The 19,063-nt window shown below is 39.3% G+C and overlaps 1 protein-coding gene across 2 annotated transcripts in view; it reads left to right on the forward strand.

The window, feature by feature from the left end:
• Positions 1 to 10,472: 10,472 nt before the first annotated feature.
• Positions 10,473 to 19,063, forward strand: part of PTPRS (protein tyrosine phosphatase receptor type S) — a 359,172-nt gene continuing 350,581 nt past the window's right edge. For both annotated transcript variants that reach the window (XM_063455600.1, XM_063455601.1), the window contains exon 1: positions 10,473 to 10,553. The gene's annotated coding sequence lies outside the window, so the exon portion shown is untranslated. The remainder of the gene's footprint in view (positions 10,554 to 19,063) is intronic.

The raw sequence follows: 19,063 nt of genomic DNA on the forward strand, positions 1-19,063 counted from the left end.
CACACACAATGCATCCCTATACATACACAAAAACACACAATGCATCCCTTACACACACATACAAACACACACACACACACACTGCTTCTCTTACATACACACAGAAACAATGCATTTCTTACACACACTCAATGCACACACTTACAGACACACACCTTGCATCCCTTATGCATACAAACACAGATTCACAATGGATCCCTTACACACAACCACAAACACACACTGCTTCCACTACACACAAACACACTGCATCACCTACACAAACTGGTATGCCTATACACTACATTCCATAAGCACACCCATTAGATCCTCTACAATAACACATAACACATCCCCTACGCACTACACTCCCTGTGAGCGAATTTAATGGGTGGAACATATAGGTGAACTTATGGGTGGGCCTTATGGGCATATTCACCGTCAGGCCCTGTGGCCCAGACCTTGAGCTGTGTAAGGGGCCTCAAAAATGGAGCTGCTTCCTGTTCTCCCAGAACATTGAATTTTGTGACCGCAGTTACAAACAGCCTCCAGAGATCCGGTTCTACACCAGACCAGTGGAGCCAAACTGCAGCCAGTGCCCATCACCATCTTCATCTGGTTGTAAGTAGGCAATCTAGTATATTATTAGTGACACTAATCTCCAATTAACCTCACATTAAAGGGACACTATAGTCCCCAGAACCACTGCAGCTTAATGAAGTGGTTCCGGTGTCTATAGCCTGTCCCTGCAGGCTTTTTAATGTAAACACAGTGTGCAGCACTGGCGTTAGTTCATATGGCAGATCATATGGGTGGGGCACTGTGATGTCACATGGGGGGGCGGCAAATTTTTCTTTTGCCTAGGGCGGCAAAAATCCTTGCACCGACCCTGCTCTCCCCCTCCCCCTTCCTTTTCTGAATGTACTGCTTGCCTATGCCACTCCCCCTTCCTTTTCCTCTCCAGCGGCAGTGTGCAATCCAGGGAGAGAAGTGTTCTGTCCTTCCTCCCCAGCGGCAGTGTGAGGTCCAGGGAACAGAGACACCCGGTCTTGTTCCCCAGCAGCAGAGTGTGTCCCAGGGGGAGAAGTCTTCCGTCCTTCCTCCCCAGCAACAGTGTGAGGTGGGAGTAGAGACACCCAGTCTTGTTCCCCAGCAGCAGAGTGCATCCCAGGGAGAGAAGTGTTCCTTCCTTCCTCCCCAGCGGCAGTGTGAGGTCCAGGGAACAGAGACACCCGGTCTTGTTCCCCAGCAGTAGAGTGCCTCCAATGGAGAGAAGTGTTCCGTCCTTCCTCCCCAGCGACCGTGTGAGATCCAGGGAACAGAGACAACGGATCTCGTTCCCTAGCGACAGAGTGTGTTATTGGGAGAAGGGACAGTCAGACACTCTCCCCAGAGCGATATGGATGTTGATCGCTCAATCCTAGAAAAGAACGGGTTGCGTAGGAAGGGTATTAATTTTGAGTATTGCAACTGGAGTCCCAGTCTTTGTCTCACTAATATCCACGTTTTAATAGTGGATGCCAGTAATGAATTATCCTTTGCTTCTTCTGGCATGGAAGCGTTTGGGCGTGTAGTAGCTGGAAGTGATATACTAGAGCAAAGTTGTGTTTCTGTTTACTGCAGTAAATTGATCCTCTAATCGAGTCCAGCGCATGTCGATAGCGCTACGATGTTTATTAAACGGGAATATTGAATCCCAGATTGAATCTGGGTTGAGATAGTTTATGTTTAGTTATTCGCAGACATTTTTGTTTATAAGGGAATTTGTTTTCATCTGATCTTGAGAGTAATATTGGTAAGGCTTGCAATGGGTATAGTAGTTTCAGTATTATAACCCATTTTAGTTTGTAACTCTCCACGTGTTACCATCCAGCGGCGCAACGAGAGACCACAGGTCCCCAGTGCGAAAATGGCCCTGGTCCACCCCTATGCATCTTCCCTGCCCCCCCTCACCCCTCCATGTGTTTACTAAAACCTAAATACATACATACACGGATACTTATGCTGGTACACAGACAAACACAATGATACTCATTCAGATACACAGAATTACACAGATACAGCATTGACACAGATACACAAACACACACTAACACAAATGTGGATACACAGACATGCATACAGACAGATACACATATAGACACACATGCAGATACACAGACACACTTAATGACAAACATTCAGATACACAGAAGGACACTCATACAGATACAAACAGTGACACACATACAGATACATAGGGGCACACATACAGACACACAGATACAGATACATGCTGATAGACATGCAAACAGATACACATACAGATATACAGATACCCATACAGACCGATACACATACAGACACACATGCAGACAAACAGATACACAGACATAGATATAAACGTACAGACACACATGCAGACAAACAAATACACAGACATAGATATACACGTATAGACACACACGCAGACAAACAGATCCACACACTGACAACAAGACAGACACACAGATATACATACAGACACACATGCAAACACACACACAGATACACATACAGACACACACACACAGATATACAGAATTTCACACACACACATTGAAGCTGTAAAATAATTTTAGTCACCCTCCTGTGTCCTACCATTTAGGTGACTTCCCTGGGGTCCAGTGGTTGCCTCAGGCTGATGGGAGTCAGAGCTCCCACCCTGACCCCTCCTTCTCAGGCGCCCTTCTCCCACACGGCTCTGTTAGCTAGGAGGAAGTGACGGTTTCCTCCCAGCGCTCTGAGATCATCACTGGGGCTCAGTTGCGCTCTTAAAGCTCAACAGAGCCTACCGAGCCCCTAAGAGTATTGGCCACCCGATAGGCCCCCTCAATGTGGCCCTGGCGGTAGCTATCAGTGGCTAGGGCCACCCCACAATGCTGGCGGGCACCCAGGTCACAGGGGCCTACAGGGTAATTTGATTGTGATAAAAATATGTCTGGAAAGCTTTGTTTATTTCCCCTGGGTCTGCGGTGGAAGTCTTGTCATTTTTAACAATACTGGTTAGGAGTGTCTACGTGGTTTGGGTTGTGCGATGTGCATGATTCATTTTCCCATTTTCACCTTTTTTTCTAGTGATTTTCCGTTGTGTTTTTGCCTTTTCCAGTAAGAAGTGTTCAAGCAATGTTTTGCCTTAAAGTATCTTTTTTTTGTTTGTGTTATCAGTCGGTACAGCAACGCATGCTAGATGAGTATTCACCAAATCTGTACTGGTTGTAGTATTTGTTAAGTCTATTGTGTTATATAATTAGAAACCTGTGCTTTGATTTAGCCTTGGAAGTCTGCAAAAAAAGGATTGTATTATCTTTATGGTCCACGTTGTGATCAGTAAACTTTTCTCAGGCTCCTACCAACATGCTTTTAAATGAGTCCTGTGTAGTTAAGTATTTTGGGAATCTCTATTGTGGGGTGAATGGGAGGGGTGGACCTATGATTAGGGTCCATTCAACTGGGGTATGTTTTGAGATCACAATGTTATGTAAGGCAGCCTGTGTTGCTATGTGTACCAGATGAAAAAGAAAGCCATAGATGTGTGTGGGTAGCTGGTGTCTGGGTATGCATCTCATTTGCAGTAGGTCTTAACAGCAAAAGGGTGCTCTACTAAGTACTAAAGATGCTTGCTATGAATGGGTTGAATATTCTTTAGACTAGATAAGTCATTATAAGTTGCATTTTCAGTAGAATTTGGGGAAACCACTTGAAGCATATGTTGTGTTGAGCTACTTCAATTGATTTTGTTTGATTTGTTCATTGCAAACAGCTGAAAGTCTGTAAATATTAACAATAAACATGATTTTCAATGGCGGTAGATTTAATTACAAGTATATATTTGTTGACCAGTGTGTAGCAAACAGAAGGTACATTGCCAAGGATTTTTGGCTACACAAGGGATGATGCATTTTGCCCTCTCCCTCCTCCCCCAAAATGCGTCTTCATCTGTGTGATTTGTAGCCACTTTTTAAATATAGAAACATAGAATGTTACGACAGATAAGAACCATTTCCCCCATCTAGTCTGCCCAAATTTTCTAAATACTTTCAATAGTCTTTGGCCTTATCTTAAGTCTAGGGTAGCCTTATGCCTATGCCTTGCATGCTTAAACTTCCTCACTGTCTTAACCTTTACCACTTTAGCTGGAAGGCTATTCCATGCATCCACTACCCTCTCTGTAAAGTAATACTTCCCTAAATTATTTTTACACCCCTCTAATTTAAGACTATGTCCTGTGGTAGTTTTTCTTCTTTTTAATATAGTCTCTTCCTTTACCGTGTTGATTCCCTTTATGTATTTAAATGTTTCTATCATATGCCCCCTGTCTTGTCTTTCCTCCAAACTATACATGTAAAGACTCTTAACTAGTGATGTCCCGAACGGTTCGCTGGCGAATAGTTCCTGGCGAACATCGCTTGATCGCGTTCGCCACGGATGGCGAACATATGCGCTGTTTGGTCCACCCCCTATTCGTCATCATTGAGTAAACTTTGACCCTGTACCTCACGGTCAGCAGACACATTCCAGTCAATCAGCAGCAGACCCTCCCTCCTAAACCCTCCCACCTCCTGGACAGCATCCATTTTACATTCATTGTGAAGCTGCATTCTTAGTGAGAGGAGGGACAGTGTAGCTGCTGCTGATTTGATAGGGAAATTGATAGCTAGGCTAGTGTATTCAGTGTCCACTGTCCACTACAGTGCTGAAGGACTCATCTGATCTCTGCTGTAAGGACAGCACCCCAAAAAGCCCTTTTTAGGGCTAGAACATCAGTCTGCTTTTTTTTTCTGTGTAATGTAATTGCAGTTGCCTGCCTGCCAGCCTGTGTGTCAGGCTCACAGCATATACTGTGCCCACTTGCCCAGTGCCACCACTCACTCACTGGTGTCACAATAGCTTGCATTTAACCACTTAAGGACACATGACATGTGTGACATGTCATGATTCCCTTTTATTCCTGAAGTTTGGTCCTTAAGGGGTTAAAAAAAACAAAAAAACTTTTTTTGACTGTAATATAATAGCAGTCAGTTTCCTTCACTAGTGTGCGTTTCAGGGCCTGCCCAGTGCCACCACTCACTCACTGGTGTCACAATAGCTTGCATTTAAAACAAAACAAATAAACAACAACTTTTTTGACTGTAATATAATAGCAGTCAGTTTCCTTTACGCGTGTGCGTTTCAGGGCCTGCCAGGGCACAGTGTCACACCAGTGCAACTCATATCTGGTGTAACAGTAGTGTACATTTAAAAAAATAAAAATTATTTTGACTGTAATAGATTGAATAGCAGTTAGTTGTCTGCAAGCGTGTGTGTCAGGCCTACAGCGTCTACTCTGCCAACTTCTGCCACTGCACAGTGCCACTCATATCTGTCACAGTAGCTTGCACGCATAGTACCACTAATCGAAAAAAAATGACAGGCAGAGGCAGGCCACCCCGCAGGGGCCGTCGTGGTTGTGGTGCTGTGATTCCCTTTGGCCCTAGAATATTGCCCAGTGTTCAGAGGCCACGTACCCTGAACTTGAAAAGTTCTGAGGACATAGTTGACTGGCTAACACAGGACACCCAATCTTCTGCAGCTTCCGCTCGGAACCTTCACGCACCATCCTCCTCCAGCTTAGCTTCGGGCACCTCTAAAGTTACCACTCGCCCGCCTGCCGCCACCACCAACACTAGCACCACAGCCGCTTCACTTGGTATGTCAGAGGAGTTATTTACACATCAGTTGGAAGAAATGAGTGATGCGCAACCATTATTGCCAGAGGATGTAGATAACAGGGATATGTCTCAGTCAGGCAGCATTACACACGTACGGTGTGATGATGATGATGTTGTACCCGCTGCTGCTTCCTTTGCTGAGTTGTCAGATACAAGTGAAGCGGTTGATGATGACGATGCGTCCGTGGATGTCACGTGGGTGCCCGCTAGAAGAGAAGAAGAACAGGGGGAAAGTTCAGATGGGGAGACAGAGAGGAGGAGGAGGAGACAACGGCAACGGCACCCCCCCAGCTCCCCAGGTACTGTTCCACATTCCGGATACAGCAGTGTCACGCCGTCTTGGGGTTGACTTGTCTGAAAGCAGAGAGTCACACCGGACCAGCACTCCTGTCCGCCCTGAACGCACAGGTGGATCAGTGGTTGACTCTGCACCAACTGGAGATCAGCAAAGTGGTTTGTGACAACGGAAGAAATTTGTCGGCGGCATTGCATTTGGGCAAGTTGACACATGTGCTGTGCATGGCACATGTGTGTAATCTGATTGTACAACGCTTTGTGCATAAGTACCCAGGCTTACAGGACGTCCTTAAGCAGGCCAGGAAGGTGTGTGGCCATTTCAGGCGTTCCTACACGGCCATGGCGCACTTTTTCGATATCCAGCGGCGAAAAAACATGCCAATGGAAAAAAAATGCTTAGTTAATGCTTTCATGTTTTCATTTGGATATATGTATACTAAACAGTTATATTTATTGTTTTTCTTTGGGTGGTGGACTGTCCCTTTAAGCTTGTCCAAAAGTGAATGAGAATTAGATTGCCGACAGGTCAGAACAACAAACTATAAATTTGTAAAAATAAGCCTAAACAGGAACAGATGTGAATCAGAAAGAGAAAAAAAAAGAAGAGATACATTGTTACACAATCAATTTATCAGGGAAAGGTTAAGCATCACAATAAATGTTGCATAAACCATGGGGTCTTTTTTTAAATGGATTTATTGCTCTGATGGAGAGAGTGGTCCAGTGTTTGGATATAATGTTTCCAGCATTGTAAGAATGTTTAGCCTTCAAATATTTACTGGCTAACATGTTGATCATTTATTCTTTCTGCATAGTTTTGTTCAAAAACAACTTTTCACATAAGTCAGAAAATGTTTCCCTATAATTACTCATGTTATCTAAACCTATGAGCAGCATCACGACTCGTGAAAAAAAAAAGTTGATGTCAAAGACAGTGAGGAGAGAGCATTGTCAGAACCAATAGTAGAACCGGTATAGCCTTGTGGTCTTCTGTGGCTTGCAAACACAGGAATAACCCACCAGTGTTCAGGGGTTTCTCAAATCCAGCTGTAAAATGTGGACTCTAATCCCTGGAACATGATTAGAATATTTTTTTTTTAAATCAATGAAAGTGTCTAAGTTTCTGTACTCTTTCTCAATTGGCTGCCACATCTTCTATGCTGTTGATGTGCTCAATTTATTCAGTTTCCTCTCAGTGAAGTTGCTATTTGGCAGTAGTGTCTGGGTGCCATCTTAGTCGATCTCCTGTTGACCAACTCTTTCCTACGCTGACCACTGTCCACTCAAGGAAGGTATGTGTGGTGACCAATGATTAGCTAAGAGTATCAACAGATACTCTCATCCTATCAGTGACCACCTGTGGAGAGTAATAGTACATGCTACTACTGTCAATAGGAGACCAGTAATAGAATTAGAGTGTCAAACGACCGACTTCATGGTTAAACCATTCTAAAACATTGTAAATCCAGTACGACAGTATGATGGTGCCCAGAATTTTCTTACCCCATAACAACTTCTTTGAGATGATGTTGCTATGATGAGATAATTCCTTTACAAAATTCTAAAAGTCTATAAGTGTTGGTTAATTAAACACAACTTCTCGCTCCACAATTCGAAAGAACATTGAAAAGGAAGAATAGATAGAAATTGTTTTACGCATAGCATTGAAGAAACTTCAGTCTGTTGGCTGGCAAATAAAAGGAAACAGAAAGCAACTTTTTTTTTTTAAATTAACCCCTTAACGCCGTTACGGCGTTCTATGCCGTTACGGCGTTCTATGCCGTTACGGCGTTCTATGCCGTTACGGCGTTCTATGCCGTTTCGCTTTAAGTGGGCTTTAAAGCTGTTGCGGCGGCATAGAACGCCGTAACGGCTTTGAGCCCTGGAGCGCCTGGGTTACTTACCTACTCAGCACTCCGCTTAGGGAGGACTGCCTCACAGCCCAGGCAGCCCTCCCCGGCAAAAGAAGTCCCCGGGGGCCATGTGATCGCTCTCAAAGAGCGATCACATGGCCCCCTATAGCTGGCTGTGGATCTGGCAGCAGGGGGGCTGTCTAAAATATCATCCCTGCTGGTGGGAAGTAATAAAAAAAAATCATTAAACATGTGTAAAATAAAATAAATATTAAAATAAGCACATATATTAGTATTAAAATACACTTAGAATGATGTTACATATATATAATATATATATTATATATATAATAGATATATACACATATATTATATATATATATAAATATGTATAATTACAATAATAAATAAATTAAATAATACAATTAATAAATTAAATATTGAAACAAAATTTAATATAAATTATATATTCATATGTAATTTCATTCTAACTGTATTTTGTTATTAATATATATATATATATATATATTGATAACAAAATACACTTAGAATGACATTATATATATATATATATATATATATATATATATATAAAATGCAAATAACCGCAAATATATATATAGATAAATACATATAATTACATAAAAGATTACATGAGTATACACGTAGAATTTAAATACCTATAAATGCATATATATTAAAATTCTACATGTATATTTAAGTAATCGTTTAACATAATTAGGTGATTTGATTAATTAAAATTTGATTGACATGCCTGACAACAGAGGGAGAAAGTGCAGAGAATTTAATTTGCAAGCACTATATTTGACCCTGTAACATCTCCAAGACACCATAAAACCTGTACATGGGGGGTACTGTTTTACTCGGGAGAGTTCGCTGAACTCAAATATTAGTGTTTCAAACTGGTAAATTGTATTACAACGATGATATTCTAAGTAAAAGTGAAGTTTTTTGCTTTTTTTTACAAACGAACTGCACTTTTATGGATTACATTATTGTTGTAATATGTTTTACTGTTCTAAAACACTAATATTTGTGTTTAGTGAAGTCTCCCGAGAATAACAGTAACCCCCATCTACAGGTTTCATGGTGTTTTGGAAAGTTAGAGAGTCACATATAAGGCTTGCATTTCATTTTTTTGACATTCAAATTTGCCAGATTGGTTATGTTGCCTTTGAGAGCGTATGGTAGCCCAGGAATGAGAATTATCCCCATGATGGCATACCATTTGCAAAAGTAGACAATCCAAGGTATTGCAAGTGGGATATGTCCAGTCTTTCTTAGTAGCCACTTAGTCACAAACACTGGCCAAATATTCATTCTTTGCTTTTTTCACACAAAAACAAATATGAACGCTAACTTTGGCCAGTGTTTGTGACTAAGTGGCTACTAAAAAAGACTAAACATACCCCAATTTCAATACCTTGGGTTGTCTACTTTTTCAAATGGTATGCCATTATGGGGGTAATTCTCATTCCTGGGCTACCACACCGTCTCAAAGGTAGCATTACTAATCTGGCAAATTTCTATTTGAAAATGGAACGTTCTATATTTGACCCTGTAACTTTCCAAAACACCATAAAACCTGTTAATGGGGGGTACTGTTGTACCCATGAGACATCGCTGATTACAAATATGTGCTTTTTAACAGTATTATGACATTCACAGCTAAAATGTCAGATGGAAATACAAATTAAAAAATAAAATCTTATTTTCTAACATATTTTTACAATTTTATTCATAATAAATTATGTTCCATATATGAATAGTTAATGATAAATGAAAGCCCTGTTTCTCCTGAACAAAATGATATATAATAAGTGTGGGTGCATATAATATGAAAGAGGGGAACTACGGGTGAACAGACATATAGCGCCAATTCCAGTTTTTGTTTACGTTTTGTTCAGAACATGCACTATAGACTCCGTCCTGAAGGGGTTAAAATAACATTCAGTTCTATATTTAGCTTACAAACAGTTTATTGTTCTTTTTCTCTTACATGTATTTAGATAATTGACCTCCTAGCCACCCTCTCTTCACCAACTAGTGGATTAATGTAGACCTACTTGTGCCAGAATAGTTTGTTTACATAAGTGCTACAGAGCGAAGGTATTGTTATTGGGATGGGTTCTGGGTCAAGAGGGATCGTACATGCAGGCATTGTGTTTTGTAGAGGGGATATGGTGGCAACTGGTTATCTGTGTCCTAAATACATTAAAGTGTGTGCTTTTTGTAGTCACACATCACACATGTCAATGTTTGGTAGCGCAAAATCATCAAACATACAAAGCCTACAGTCGCTTAAAGGTCAAATGCTTGTTGAATGGCCTATTACATTATTTTTTTATCTATACTTTTGCTAGCATTTTCGATTGCACAATGTATAAATATCTAAGACAAAGTGTAATCTTTTAAGGGTGCCTAAGACATGGACAGACGATCCTATTACGGTTGGAGCATTTAATATTCTTGCATTTGTAATCATTTTTATTAATCCAGCTTGAAGCCTGCACTTCATTTGCAGCGCACACTGTCCTCAGTCGGTGTGAGAAGTTTTATTAAATTGCTTCTTCTCGTTTTATTAAGGAGCTGTCTTATTGGCGCACGAATCCAAAGGATCAACACGAGAATGTTGGACAGAAATTGTATCAACAGATACATCAACAGATGTGAGGTAAGTCACAATATTGAATGCTATGAATTTACCGTTGCTATTTTTTATGGTAATGATGCGCAATTTCACATCATTTAAGTGTTATTCGAGTGACAGCTCACATCGAGTCAGGACAATTGTGTACAGTAGATTCTCGTTATTTTATCTCTTGAAGAATTAGCAATGAATATTTCAGTACTCCCACACTAACACAGATTTACTGTCTGTATGGGACGGTTATATTTTATTTCACCAATTCCGAAAAATTGTCATCTGGGTATACAGAGGGTTAAGTCTGCAAGGGTTAAAAAGAACTAGCCATCCTTTCCACAATGAGGCAATAGCCATAAAATAAAAATAAAAAATAAGTAAAGACTCACTATGGGATCAGAGGAAAAATTAACAACTACCCAAATAACTGTTCAATTAACCCCTTAAGGACCAAACTTCTGGAATAAAAGGGAATTATGACATGTCACACACGTCATGTGTCCTTAAGGGGTTAATAAAGAAAATGCATAGAATATTGATTAAAAATTAACATGTTTGCTTTGGGTCCTGTGTGTCAACTAAGCGCTCCCAACAACCGAGGTAGAAAGCTTAATACGAAGCTTTTCAGTCATCCAACAGCTGCTGCGTTCTGGCACACTGTGACCAGACATGCAGTTACAATCATATTTACACACATGGCACATCCAGTATCAGCGTGATGCATTTTTCAACAGATGCAGCATTTCAAAGCTTCCCTCTTGATACTTGATGAACAGTGTTACACAGACACTGGCCTAGAATTTGTCGGCAAGAATTGTCAAGGGAGCTCTTGGTCGTCTCTCATTTGGAAACAATTGCTTTAATCAAAAGCAAGTGCTAATTTGAAAATGTGACTTTGCTTAAATGCATAGGTAATGAGAGATAAACTGGTTACCTATAGACCATTGTAATGTGTAATGATTTAAGAATGATCCAATTAACCGATAGAACCGAGGCAGATGTAATACTTATCAAATGTAGGTCACATTTACTCAGCTCACTGGTTGGATCACCACGTTAGTTATTGTAGCAATCACATTATCAGTTTAGACCTTACCCTGGAAATCTAATGTTTCGTGCATTCTCTGTCTGTCAGATTAAATCTTTTAATACCCTTTATTTACTCAAAAAATTAAACCAAGCGGGAATTTTCAGGTATATTTAACGAGTACGCAAGCTGTCACATACTTTACATTTGCTGAGTAAAGACACATAGAAAAAGCATAACGTTCAGGAATACCTTGTTTGAGCATCTTCTATGTTTCCCTATTTAACCCCTTAAGGACACATGACATGTGTGACATGTCATGATTCCCTTTTATTCCAGAAGTTTGGTCCTTAAGGGGTTAAAGAGATTATTAGGATTATTAATATTGTGTTTACTTATCTCCATATTTATCAGGGATGCATTTGTGAGAAGTGAAAAATACAAAAATGTCATATATAAATACACAACACTTCCTCCTGCAATTTGGTGATTCTATCTTAGCTCCCCGACAATCGCTGGTAGAAACTCTGTCCTTTGCTCCTGGCAATCAGCATAAAGAATCCATTGAGGAAAAAGGAGAAATTAAACAATGATTCTATTGTATCTTATAATTTGCTATGTTTGCCCTGGCTTTAACTTGTCTGAACTAGATTATGATGACATTTATTAATTTTTTTTAATATAAATGTAAGAGAAAGGACCTCATAAAAAAATGATTAACACAAGTTAAAGGTGAATTTCAGTAATTTATTCAATGATCCAGAGAAAGAACAATTGCCCTATAGATAAATGATTTTGATATTGTGATATATCATGAAGTGTTCTCTTACTTTCTGATTCTACAACCAGTCGACAATGGAGATTGTTGTTTATCCCAGAACTGTACTTCAGCCAGTCTCATGAAATTATGTCCAATTTAGCAATTTACTAAACCATATTTTGTACCTTTTATCTATTACATTTATGTAGAATTTGTTGTCATGGTAAAAATGGATTAGAACAATCATGGCATCCGAATCCCCCATCTCTGTCAATAGGAAACTTGTAGATCCTATAAAAAAAAAAAAAAACATCACTGAAGGTATTATATATATATATATATATATATATATATATATATATATATATATATATATATATATATATATATATATAAAAAAGAAAAAAAACTACCAGCATAAAACTCCTACGATGTAGTTAGTTGTCAATTTTTTTTTTTAAATAAGGTTGACCTTATTGGTAGGAAATGTAGGTAAGTTAGCCCTAGGATCCTTCTTTAAATGCAGGCTAATTAATTAATTAAACTTTACACATATAAGCTTCTTGACTTTTTTTAATTAAATAAACAATGCAATCAATGTACTCCACAAGTAAAATTACATAAATAACAAAAGGCCTCATAAGACATAATCTTTCTGCCCTGATACATAATATGAAAAAAGTGACGTCCAGCTTCAGATAACGGACCGAAGATCCGTTTTGATTCCGGAAGCGCCCCTAGTGGCTGTCTGGTAGACAGCCACTGAGGGCAGGCTTAGAGCTGCAATGTAAACATTGCAGTTCTCTGGAACTGCAATGTTTAACATTGCAGCACTAAGTGCAATAGGGACACAGCACCCAGACCACTTCAATGATCTGAAGTGGTCTGGGTGCCTTTAACCCCTTAAGGACCAAACTTCTGGAATAAAAGGGAATCATGACATGTCACAAGGGGTTAAGCATATACAATCCAAGAAATAATGGTGTATGAAAATTGTATAAAGTATACGTGTACTTTGTAAGGTGCTTTTTATTATATTTTCAACTAAAAATATACCTCCACTTACCCTGTCACACTCCCTCATCAAACCATATCATACTCCCTCCTCCTCATTCTCTCTCACAATCCCCCCACCTTGTCCCATTTACCCCTTCGCCCGATCACGCTCTCCCTGCTACTGGTACCCCTATACTCACCTTGTCACAGTCACCAGCTGAAGACATTCATCATACACAGTCAGGAAACATAGCTTTTTCCATAAACACAATGCACAAAGGCCACAGGCAGACCCCCGTATGCACAACACACTTCAAGCAGCTACCCCATACACATACGGTCCCAGAAAAAAATGCAAACATGCTCACAGAGACATACATTCACACACACAAGGATACTCTCTGTCAGACACACACTCTCAGGCACATACACGGGTAGACAGTGCATCAATGTGTATATGTGTGCATGTATTTAAACTCTATTTTTTTCACTTTGGTGTTAGTGGGGCCTCATGTTTGAGTTTCGCCTAAGGCCTCATAAAGTCTAGAGCCACCTCTGCCTACATGTGCACACAATTCTAGTTTGTATTTAATAAATATACAGACTTGGAATAGACCTTGAATAAAAAAAAATCCTAGTGTTTCTGCTGAGTGTGGGTTCAAGTAAATGAGATTTCAAGAATGAATAACCAAAATTAGGTGATACATTTAAACATCACATGTTCTTTCATATGTTTACACAAGGGTTGACTGGTAGATTGAAATAAATGTGGGCATTACTAATATCTTCTATTTAAACACACAGTCAAATGCATATTTTATCCGTAAATGTCCAGCTGTATAAATGCAATGATACAGATTGCAGAGTCTGTCAATAAAGGCATTTTATTATACGATACTGCTCACATGAAATAAAATTACACATTATACATATATAGGAACGCATTGCTCATCTTCAATATCAACAATTCTCACCTTGCCCAGACCAATTCTACCTGGGACAAGGTCTACTTAGATAGCAGTTCAGTTTATGATGGGAGATGTTCATCCAGTACACACAATCCAGCTGGCAAACAAAGTCTTTCCATCCGGACGACGTTCCAGGTCATTTGAAAATTTATATTGCAGCTTTTTAGTTCTATCATGTCATTGTCATCCTCCTCCTGACTAAAGAAAAAGAAAGAAAATAGTTAGTGGCAAACACTAATCTTCTTCCTAGATTAAAACTTAGATCCTAATATATAACTTTTGCATTACATTATGGACCACGGTAAAAGTCACAACGTCAGATAAAAAGGAACTTCAAGTGTTTATTTATAATCTCAGACAATCGACAGCACTGTCCCTGTTAAATACAGTACTGTTCATTTCTGTTTTTAATTGAATTTGTCAGACCTCACAAGCACAAATTTGTTAAATATAAAAAATAGGTAAACATAATAGTAAAACACCTGGGAGGTAACGGCTCCACTTTAAACGCTCAGGTCAGGGTCAGCACTAGTTGAGATCTCTCTGTCTCTGGGTAACTGAACGGTAGAAATGCTACTACTAGAGCCTTACCTGGCTTTGCTGGTAAAGATGCCCAGGCACATTCGATAGAGGCACAGTTTCTGGACTATGAAGCTCCAGAAGAACCTTTTCTAGATCTTCTTGTTCCAATCCTTACAATCAGCTCATCCTAAGGTTATAAATAAAAAATTATAAACCTATCCGTCATAAAATACATTTTACAAACAAGATGACAAGATTCTATGTATCCATGTAGAATTCTGCATATTTAATATGAAATGTCTGTATGTCTAACAGAAACGTCTAACAGATATTATTAATTTGTCTTAATTTATACTTTTGGTTTATCTTACAAATAACTCTAGTTAGACATATTGTAGTATTGTACCTGGTGCAAGTATGTGTCCGCAATGACAGTAAGCAGGTTAGCACTTTCCTTGTGCTCCTTGAAAGGAAACAAGAAAGGCATTAGTGTAGGATAAAAAAATAAAACAAAAAAGACAACACAACAAGAGAAGACACGAAAATAAAAGATAAATTAATGCATTAAGGACTGAGTCAATTGTATACATTCTAATCAAAACAAAACCTGGAATTTTTGCTAAAAGTCTGTTCAACCATAATACACCTCCTCCATAATAAGTACATCTACACTTATTATATATAATTTTGTTCAGGAGAAAGAGGGCTTTCAGGTCACATTTAACATTCATATATAATTATGAATAAAATCAAAAAAAAAATTGGGAAATTAAGAAATGTTATTTTTTAAGTTCTGCAAGACATTTTAACTGTGAATGTCAAAATACTGTTAGCTTTTTGTCCATTCTGATCAGAATGTACAGCAAATGGGCTAGTGGACAGCCCTGTCTGGTGCCGTTTGGCTGAAATACCTGGGCCTACTGTTTGAGCCGTCTGTTCATCATATAGGGCCATTATTGCAGACCTTGTTAGACCATTAAATCCGAATTTCTCTAGAGTCTTAGACATAAATCCCCAGCTGACGTTGTCAAATGCCATTTCGGCATCAAGAGACAGGGTTAGCTTGGAGACACCGGTCCTATCCGAATGGTCAATCAGACCCAATAATCTTCGAGTATTGTTATTTAAAGCACGGCCTTGTACAAAACCCATTTGATCTTGGTGTATTAGAAGTGGAATTAAAGGTTTTAATCTATTAGGTATTACTGAAGAATATATTTTAATATCAGAATTAATCAACGATATTGGCCTATAATTTGCGGTGGTCCTTTCCTACTTTTAAGATTGGAGAGATAGAAGCCTGCAGCATCTCTTTTGGTATTATTCCCTTCATTCTAATCTCGTTAAAGGTGTTAACTAGATGTGGTACTAAATAATTTTTACATTTTTTATAAAAAAGATTAGTGAACCCATCAGGTCCTAGTGCTTTATGCATTTTAAAATTGTTAATTACATCCACTTTTTTTTTTCAGAAAAAGGTAGATTTAAGTCCGATAGTTGTTCCTCTGATAATCTAGGAAGAGCTGTTCCTGCTAAATAATTATCAATATCTTCTTCTAATGGGCATGACGAAAGATTGTATAACCTTGCATAATAATTGTTAAAGGCCTCACTAATGGCTTTAGGATCAATAAAACTACTTCCATTGACTTCTATTTTTTCAATTCTTGTCCTAGCCTTACGATTTTTCAGTCTATTTGACAACATTTTATCCGCCCTATTATCCTTATAATACCACTTCTGGTTTAATTTTTGTAGAGCATAAGTCGCTTTAGACCAAAGAGTAGTATTAATCTTTTCTTCTAAAGTATTTCTTTTTGTGATCAAATCTTTTGTAGAGGAGGATTTATTTAATTTATTTAGATTGCATAATTCAAGATATAGCAAGTTAAGAGGGTGCTCATATTTTTTCCTCATTCTCTGCACCTATCTTTATAATATATCCTCGAACAACACTTTTGAAAGCACACCAAACTGTTGTGAGAGGAATTTTTCTATCTAGATTTTCTTTAAAAAAGAACTTCATCATAGTTGTTAAATATTCACAACTAGATTCGTTACTCAATAATTTCTCATTTAACCTCCAAGACGAATGAGATCCCCCATCCAGACCTGTCTCAATGTCTATATAAATAGCTGAATGATCTGACCATGTCATTTCTTTTATGTTAGCTAAACTGCCTTATTTAATGAAATATGGTTTTCTGAAAAAATTGTCCAAAACGAGAATATGACACGTGGTTTAGAAAAAAAGGTGAAATCGAATTCATCTGGATGAATTACTCTTCAGATATCGTATAATTCAAATTTATTTATTATATTCCAAAATTGATAATCAGATCTTCTCTTAGGGTTGTTTTTTCGCCCGAGACTTTTTTATCCAATGCTGGATCAATAATAGAATTAAAGTCGCCTCCTACGAGTAGTTCCCTGCACCAGTTTCTCCACCTTCGTTAGATTATTTAAAAATTTCAACGGATGCCTGTTAGGGGCATATATATTGAGTAACGAATAGATTTTGCCATGAATTTCAAGTACTCAACGCCTCTAGCGCAACAAAGTTTACAACCTTTTCAAGCTTTAAGATATACACCCAATGGATACATGCCTGAAAAATTCACGCATGTAATTCATTGGGGGCATATGTACTAAACAGTGATTTTAGGGGGGGGGGGTGGCTGCCCATTTGGGCAGAACGTTACTTAAAAAAATTATTGTTACTGAAGAGCTACAGTATATTTAACTTTGTATTAGTTAATAATGAATTATTAAATATTGATTATTTATTAACTTTTTATTAGTGTGAAAGGAAATACTTAGGAGTGAAAAGCAGCTTATAGAATTTATTTATACACTTAAAAAAACACAAAAAAAACAATTAAAGCACCTTAATATAGATTTTTTTGGGCGGGGAGGGATGGGGTGTGTGGAGGGGCAGGGAGGGTGCAGGGAGGGATGGGGAGGGGGGCAGTGAAGGGTGCAGGGAGAGAGGGTGTCTGTGCATGGGGTCTGTGAGGGTGCAGGGAGGAAGGGGGCATGTGGATAGTGCAGGGAGGGGACAGTGCAGGGGAGGGAGGGGGTCTGTGCAGAGGGGGAGTACAGGGGAGGGAAATGATCTGTGCAGGGGGAGTGATGGACTGTTTACGTGCAGAGAGGGGTGGCTGTGCAGTGACAGAGGGGATCTGGGCATGGGAGGGAGGGGGACTATCAGGATGCAGGGGAGTCAGGAAGAGAGGGGATCTGTGCAGGCAGATAGGGAATCTGTCAGGGTGCGTGGGAAGCAGGGGGGAGAGCTGGGATCTATGCAGGGGAGGGAGAGGGATGATCAGGGTGCAGGGTAGGGAGTGGATCTGTGCAGGGAAGGGAGGGGGGCTGTCAGGGTGCAGAGGAGGCAGGTGAGAGGGGATTTGTAGCAGTGAGGGAGGAAAACTGTCAGGGGAAAGGGGACGCAGGGGAAAGGGTATCTGTACAGAGGATGTAAGGGGACTGCCAGGGGAAAGGGGAGAGGGAAGCTGTGCAGGGAGGGGGGGCTGTGCAGAGAGAGGCACTGTCAGAGTATAGGGAGAGAGGTGGACTGTGACAGTGCAGGGAGGGGGCTGTGCAGAGAGGAGCATACCTGGTGTCTCTGCCAGGCTGCAGATAAGCCACTGGTAGCCATGAATGAGAATTACCCCCATCATGGCAAATAGGGTATGTCCAGTCTTTTTTAGTAACCACTTAGTAACAAACGCTGGCCAAAGTTAGCGTTCATATTTGTTATTTGCATTTTTAAATTAAAAACTGCACTTTTGCTGATTATATCATTGTTGTGATACATTTTTCCAGTTTTGAAACACTAACATTTGTGTTCAGGGAAGTTTCCCGTACATGTACAGGTTCTATGGGATTTTGGAAAGTTACATGGTTAAATATAGGGCTTGCAAATTAAATTCTCTGGACTTTCTGCCTGGGTTGTCAGGCAGGTCTTTCAAATTGTAATTAATAAACTCACATAATTACATCAAAAGATTACATAAATATACACATAGAATTTAAATATATATATATATATATATATATATATATATATATATGTATACACATATGTATCTATTTTATTTCTTTGTGTATATTTACACATATACAAATATTTTAAAATTATTTTTCTATGTGTATATATATCTATATTGTTTTGCTTTTGCAGCACTAGGGGGACTGCCGGACAGCCCCATAGATGCCTATTGCAGCCAAGTGATTTCACTGTTAGAGCAATCACTTGGCCTGCAGG

Source organism: Pelobates fuscus, chromosome 5 (assembly GCF_036172605.1).
Source record: "Pelobates fuscus isolate aPelFus1 chromosome 5, aPelFus1.pri, whole genome shotgun sequence".
Lineage (NCBI taxonomy): Eukaryota > Metazoa > Chordata > Amphibia > Anura > Pelobatidae > Pelobates > Pelobates fuscus.